Here is a 6,889-nt window from a genome sequence, read left to right on the forward strand (position 1 = left end):
AGCACTGCTTAGCAACAACTAAAACATCGGTGCGTTATCAACATTATTCTCATCCTAAATCCAAAACACAGCACTGTACCAGCTACTAGGAAGGAAATTAACTCTATCCCTGCCGAAACCAGGACAGTACCTAATAGGAAAAGTCTAGAAGCTGGGTTTGATGGCTCCTGACTGTCACACACAGCTGTCCAGGACCCGTGCCCAGCTCCTGGCTGGAGTTGCGAGCGGCTTCTGCAGATATTCCTGCAGGATCACAAGTTTGGCACCCCGGACATGAAGGTCACAAATTAGTGCTTGTTTATGAAAACTGCTGTTTCAGTAATTACCCAGCATCACATACTCATTCCTTCACAGAGGTGCGGTGAAAACCTTTCAATGGCCAAAGAAACACTCTTCCTTCTCTCCCTCTTTGCTTCAATACTGGAGCCAGCCAGGAAGTACTGGTCACATAATATGAATATTTCCTTGAGCTTTCAGAAGGTTTTCATCGAAATCCCAGAAGGCTGTCTGCTTTCACCCTAACACCATTAGACGGATCAAAACCTCAGCAATGTTTCATTCTGGAGGAGCAAAGCCTCTTGCAACAGCACAAACGGTCAGATTGAAGCCTGCTGCCCTCATTCCCTGGCTGTCCATCTCCCAAGCTACAGCAGAGCTGGGGCTGGTGGAGACCCCAGAAACCTTTCCTCTTTGATGGCCTCTTCTGAGCCCAGAAAACATGGTCTCCCACCCAGTCCCAGATTTTTTTGGTCCTTCCTCCACCTCCTTTTTTCAGCCCACCATCTATCTTTTGCCTGTTTAGCCTTCACTCGGGCGGCCTCTCCTCCCGACTTCCACTCTCTCAGTGCTGGAAGGGGGCAAGGGGAGTGCGGAGGAGACCAGCTTCACACTTGTCGTTCACCCTTGCCAGCCTCCAGCAGCCGGCAGTAACCACCACCTGCTGCGTTCAGGTGTCTCTGGGGAATTTTAGCTGAAAAACTGAGAACTCTATCAAGCGCACGCAAACCGGGTTTTCAAGTGCTTGTAACATGGCCAAGTTTGAGCACAGTTTTAGAGAGCTGGTGCAATGTGTCTTCCTAACAGAAAGCTGCCTCCTGCCAAATTTTGCGTGTAATGCTTCAAAGCATTAAACTGAAAAAAGAAAATATCGCCAGAAATTTTTCTAACGGGTTACGAGAAGGTCAGATAAACAATGGATTTCTAAGAACAATGTCAGCCATTAGACAGGGATTAAAAAATTTTTGGCTCAACATTCCCAAACAAATTTAGCCTGAGGCACAACCCCAACTCAGGAAATTTAATCTCAGCCGGTTCATTGTGACTTTCTTGGCCTTCAGATGGGGTTTTATACATTGGAAGTACTTCTACAGCCTTAAGATGGACTGTGCTAACAGCTTGTTCATAATAAAGCAGTCAGCAGAACTGAAATAGCCAAGTCTTTCATAGTTACTGTTACTATGACTTACTGCCAGCCTTCCCACATTGCAAAGAAATCTGTTCTTCAGGCTTTTCTTTAAATTCCCCGTGGCTTCCTACACTTTTTCCTATATCAATCACAGCAGCTCACCTATTACCCTGCCAGCCTCCACATTGCAAAGAAATCTGTTCTTCAGGCTTTTCTTTAAATTCCCCGTGGCTTCCTACACTTTTTCCTATACAGCAGCTCACCTATTACCAAAGTAAGTCTTAGTCGGACTTTGCTTCTTGCTTCTTCCCCACCCCACATCCCTTGCTCTTAAAAAGCAACGACTCTGAACTTGATACCAAAAGTGAGGCGTGTCTTGGGCCCCATCTTTCACCCTAGAGAGACAACTTTGTGCTGGTGCGGTAAGATGTCGAGGAGCCGGGCTCTCGCGACCCCTGTGCACAGCTTGGCAGCGTGAGCTGTGTAGCCGCTGCAGGCGTCAGCATCCGGATGAATAAAACAGCCACTGAGATGAAGTTACCCCTAGACAAGCCTCGGATACTAAAGGCAAACTGAAAAACCAAAATGATAAGAGCAGAATGGCTTTATCGTGACTTGATATTTCACAGAGCTTGAGGTGATACTGAACGGAGCTCGCACATATATGTAACACTACCCAGACAGGGTTTCGCCAGTTCAGCAAGTGACCAGACTGGTAGTTATGGGCCCTAACCCCGGCATCCTCGTCATGTTAACTGGGGTTAAAGCAGAAATCAAAACAAGCTGGCTTGGTTTTAATCGCAGAATTCAAGTTCAGATTCTCCTACGGGCCTTAATTCCTCAGGCTAAAACGTTCCCACCATTACTTTAACCTGAGTTAGCCAAATGGAGCTCAGCACGTGCAATTTCTAACCCCAGCACGGAGAAGTAACGCATCAAAGTGCTGTTTCACACGGGTTGTGATACCAGCACTGGTCTAAAATGCCTCCTGAAGACACTGTTAAACCTCTGTGATGTGGCCGAGCTCTGGGAAGACGCCTGCTCGGTCGGAAAATGACTGGCAGCAGTTGCCTTGACTCACACTCTCCTGTGAAACTGTCAGAAAAATATGGCTTACGCCCCCGATACCATAGGCTGTTGATTCGTCTCAGCTGCTGGTTTTGGTTTCTTATTCTTTAAGCTTCTCAAGAGCTGTGAATATATTGCTTTTCTTTTCATTTTTGGTTTAGTACTGATACCATGGGGTTTTTCTTTGCTGTAACGAGAGCATCCAGGGGAATTTTGGACAGAGGTACTGGCTAAAATCCTGGGTTGGGTTTTTTTTTTCCCCTAAGAGATGCGTTTAAATCCATATGGGGAAACTCATCCTGCTTTCCTGAAGTGTGAGATCAGTGGGACACCTTTGAAAATAATGAGGTGATTAAATCCAGGTTTGGAAGCCAAAGAAGCAAAAGCATCTTGGTTTAGTTTCTGCCATTGATTTGCCCTGTGAGTTAGAGGCAAGCACTCGGCTAGCCCAGTTTCCTCGCTTGTAAAATGTGTTCAATGGGGCTGTCTACCCCGTTGCGATAAAGCATCTACAAATCTAGGTGCAAAGTACGTTAATGAGGACTGATACCATAACTATTACAAAGCAAAGAGGCAGGTTGCCAAAGATCTCAGAATAGAGGTTAAAAAAGATAAAGAGTTAATTTGAAGACTTGCTGTTGTTCCAGGAAACATCTAACTATGATCTTTTTCTTCTGGCAGAGGGAGTATTTCACAGGGAACATTTTGCTGCTGTTTCCGTGTGTTGGAAGGATAGTTGGTGATGCTGTTTTTTCATAGTTAGGTCCTCAGTTCAGTTATTTATGAATCAAAACAAAAAGGGAAGCTAATCTGGCTAAAAAGAGAATTGCATTTTTCTCCTGTGCTTATGGCACTCAGGAGCAGACAGAATAACCTTGGGTGATGCCGTCTCCTAGTAGGTAAGTCAGATTTCAGGTTTCTGTGATAATTCCCTCTCTTTTCACTCCAAGCTCATTAGCCTGTTTCTGATGGCTCCTGAACATCCCTGGCTTCCCAGGAAAGCATTCAGAGATGCATGTGCTCAGCACATCTCAGAAAGAAGAGATGAAGAGAGGCATTACTTCTAAAACATACTTGCTGTTACGATTTCCTTAGAGTCAATAAAGATAGAAGTGACGACCTCCATTCACACTGCCTTCCTCCCGGCTTGGTGGTTGTGATTGCTCCAACAGTGAGAGTAAAAATATTCTTGTTCTGGTAAAGTGGTGCATTATCTACTTCGTCCGTTTAAGTGCGTACTCGGGGTGATGCCACAGCGGTCATCCTGGTGCGTGCTGTTAGCTCCTGCCTCATTTAAGTTGTGCAGCCATTTTCAACATTGTGAGCACGTGCTGTCGCTCAGTTCAGGACCCCTTTTCTCCCATCCTGCCACCACATTTGCACAGCTGTTTTGTATAGAGAAGCTTGTGTTAGCTGACCTGTCACTGTGTGATAAGGTGTGCAGACATTAGCCTCTCAAACGTGGTCTTTTTGTGTGTTTGCCTTAGGCTAGGTCTGGTAGATACAGTGGATCCTACAGAAACAGTAGAGCCGTACCTAGTTTGGGGCCCTGCTGTGCTGGTCCCTACAGAGGGACAATAGCAGGTATCTGCTCCCCAGGACTTAAACGAAGACTAAACTGCAGGGGAACTAAAATGCAGGACATCAAACACAAGTAAATGCCTGAGCGAACCGAGCCCAGTCACTTTTGCCACTCTGGGCTCAGACTGCCAATGCAAGGGGTGCAGACCACCCTTTGTGGCAAAAAAGTTGCAGGCAGAAGCGACACTGCAATTTTTCCCAGATTTAAAGGACAGTGAACGCAGGCCCAGTGCATTTGCACGAACTTGGACGTTTGCTATAGCTATTTATTAACCTTACATAGCACCGAGTACAGGCATTCGCTGCTGTGCGGCTGGGTGGGTGCCTCGCAGGCGGTGGGAAGTACCTGCAGGTTGGGCACATTGTGGGTACATGTGAGTCGCATGGCAAGGACAGCGTTGGGGACGTGGTTCCCACTGCCACAGTAAAAGCGACATGAGCCCAGCTGGCACACCACGGGCGGTCCCGACCCGAGACTTTTCCATCCCTGCAACGGGCTGACAGCAGGCTGCCGACGGATCCTCCTCCAGCCACTAAAACCCACATGGCTTCTCCTGGCAATCTTCGAAAACCAAAAGACACCTCTGGCTTTGCTCACTAACAAACCAGCACAAATCCCAACAATCTCAATGCTCCTGTCTTACTCCCAGGCACCTGAGGAGCTTCAAGGGGCAAGAATTAATAAGATAGAGGAAAAAATAGTGACTGATAGAGAAATCCAAGGAGAGAAGGGAAGCAATGGAAAAGAGCACGCTCTGGAGAGCAGGCTGTCACTGGCAAAGGCACGTGTACTGGCAGGCCGCGTTTAACTGCAGAAGAAAATGTGACTGCTGCTCACTGGGTACAAACTGATGATTGTTCTGTCGAGCAATTCATGATCTCCTGAATTCTGCCCTTTGTTCAGCAGTCCATTAAGGCAGCAGAAGATGATGAGCTGAAGAACTTACAGTGTTTCTATTAGGAAACTATAAATAACTTTAACAGCAAAAATAAAATGTCTATTTTTCCCAGCACTTTTTGCCCAAACGATTATTAATCCACTTAAAATGAAAATACTCAAACACACAATTTTGATGATCTAAAACCTCTGTTAATCATTTCCGAGACCATAGTGTGCTTGTTGTTAAGAGTACAAAGTTTATTATTCTGCTATTTTCATGAATAACGCAGTGTCAAGCTCTCGTTAGCAATTTTTCATGGTTTTATCTGCACTTTTTCTGTCAGTATAAACAATGGCTTGAATACAAGTCAGCGTTTAGAAGTTTTTATCAGTGTGCTGGAAACAGAAGATTGTTGTGTGTTACTGTGACAGTGAAACAGGTTGTTTATGTTTGATTTCTGGGTGACGCTCCTAATGGTAGTTTATGCTTCACAAATCTGAATGTGCGTTGGAAATCAGAATGTATATTTTATTTTTTTACAAATAGGATACCCACAAATAACTGTTTTGGTTTGAAACATTGGCTCAGTCATGCTCATAGTTTGATTAATAACAGTGGGAGCATATGGAGTGAAATAGAAATTAGAAATGATGAAAATGCAGGCAAGATCTTACTACGGAGTGTTTAGCTAGTCGGTTACCTTTGGTACTCCATCCCAAATGATCTGTAGGTTACTTTTGCCAATAGTAGTTGCTATAGTCTCACAGCAACTGTACCTAACAAGCTTATTTTTCTGTGTTCATTTTTATATTTTCTACAGCTATGTAATTGTGATTTTGTGTTAACAAAAATTGCATCAACAAAAATACCTGCACTCTTTTACCCAGGAGGTATCCATAAGCAGTGATCTTTCCACCCGAAGGAGGAAGGACCAGAGGTGGTGGCTGCAAGGAAAACTGAAAAGGAAAGTATTTTCTCTGTGTTTTTTAAGCTGGCCAAAAGACTGAATGGATGCCTAAAGACATGAGGCTGCCACACTGCGAGTCGTGAGTGGGAAAGAAATGACATGGGAGGCGTCTGGGCCTCCAGTGGACTGACCCTGCTCCCCTCCTCCCGATGGCAAAACACCGGGCTCCTCGACATAAATGACACCTCCTCACCCGCAGAGAAACAGCAGCTCCCTAAACCTGCTGGTTCCCAGGTCCCACGGGGACGGCGGCGTGGCCGCGCGCTCGCAGCTCAGAGCGAGGCGGCGTGCAGGCTCTTGCTGAGCTAGCCAGGAAAAATGAATGTTTTTGTGGTAATGACACTTTAAAAAATGTTGGGCTGCTTAAAAAACTGAAAACTTGGAAATTTTGAAAGCCTTGCCACTTATGGAGATGACAAACCTTAGTCCTCCTATGTACTTGAATACAGGCACTATGTACGCGAATTAACGCCTTTCTGCAGCTCCCTTCTGATTTGAGTTACTTCAGGATAAGACACATTGATTCGTATCCAGAAAGAGGGAAAGGCCTAAGACAAATCCTTAATTACTTTATACTCTTTATTGCCTATTCCAAAGTCCAAAGCTTTTTGATTTCTCTTCACTGTGTTTTGAACTAAGGCCTAATATCTGGGATAGCTTTTGTACTCAGGATTAAAAATTCAACAACTATTTCTAATATTACCTGTTTTCCTGTGCAAGTCTTACAAATTTAATAGTGAAGGGCACCTCCTGTGATGACAGCTTCGTGGCAGATGGATCCCACCACCCGAGTGCACCTGTGGAAACAGAGTCCACCTGGGTCTGTACAAGCACACCGTGCTGCTCGTGGTGCCTGGAGGGAACAGCGGTACGCGAAAAAGCTGCCAACCCCAAACAAAGCTGTCTTCTGCGGTCTCTGGTGTAAGGGTGAGAGCCACTGCTGACCACGCTGTCTTCTTCTGGCTGGTTGCTTCGGGGAAGCAGCTT

This window comes from Aptenodytes forsteri, unplaced genomic scaffold (genome assembly GCF_000699145.1).
Source record: "Aptenodytes forsteri isolate BGI_AS27 unplaced genomic scaffold, ASM69914v1 Scaffold284, whole genome shotgun sequence".
Classification (NCBI taxonomy): domain Eukaryota; kingdom Metazoa; phylum Chordata; class Aves; order Sphenisciformes; family Spheniscidae; genus Aptenodytes; species Aptenodytes forsteri.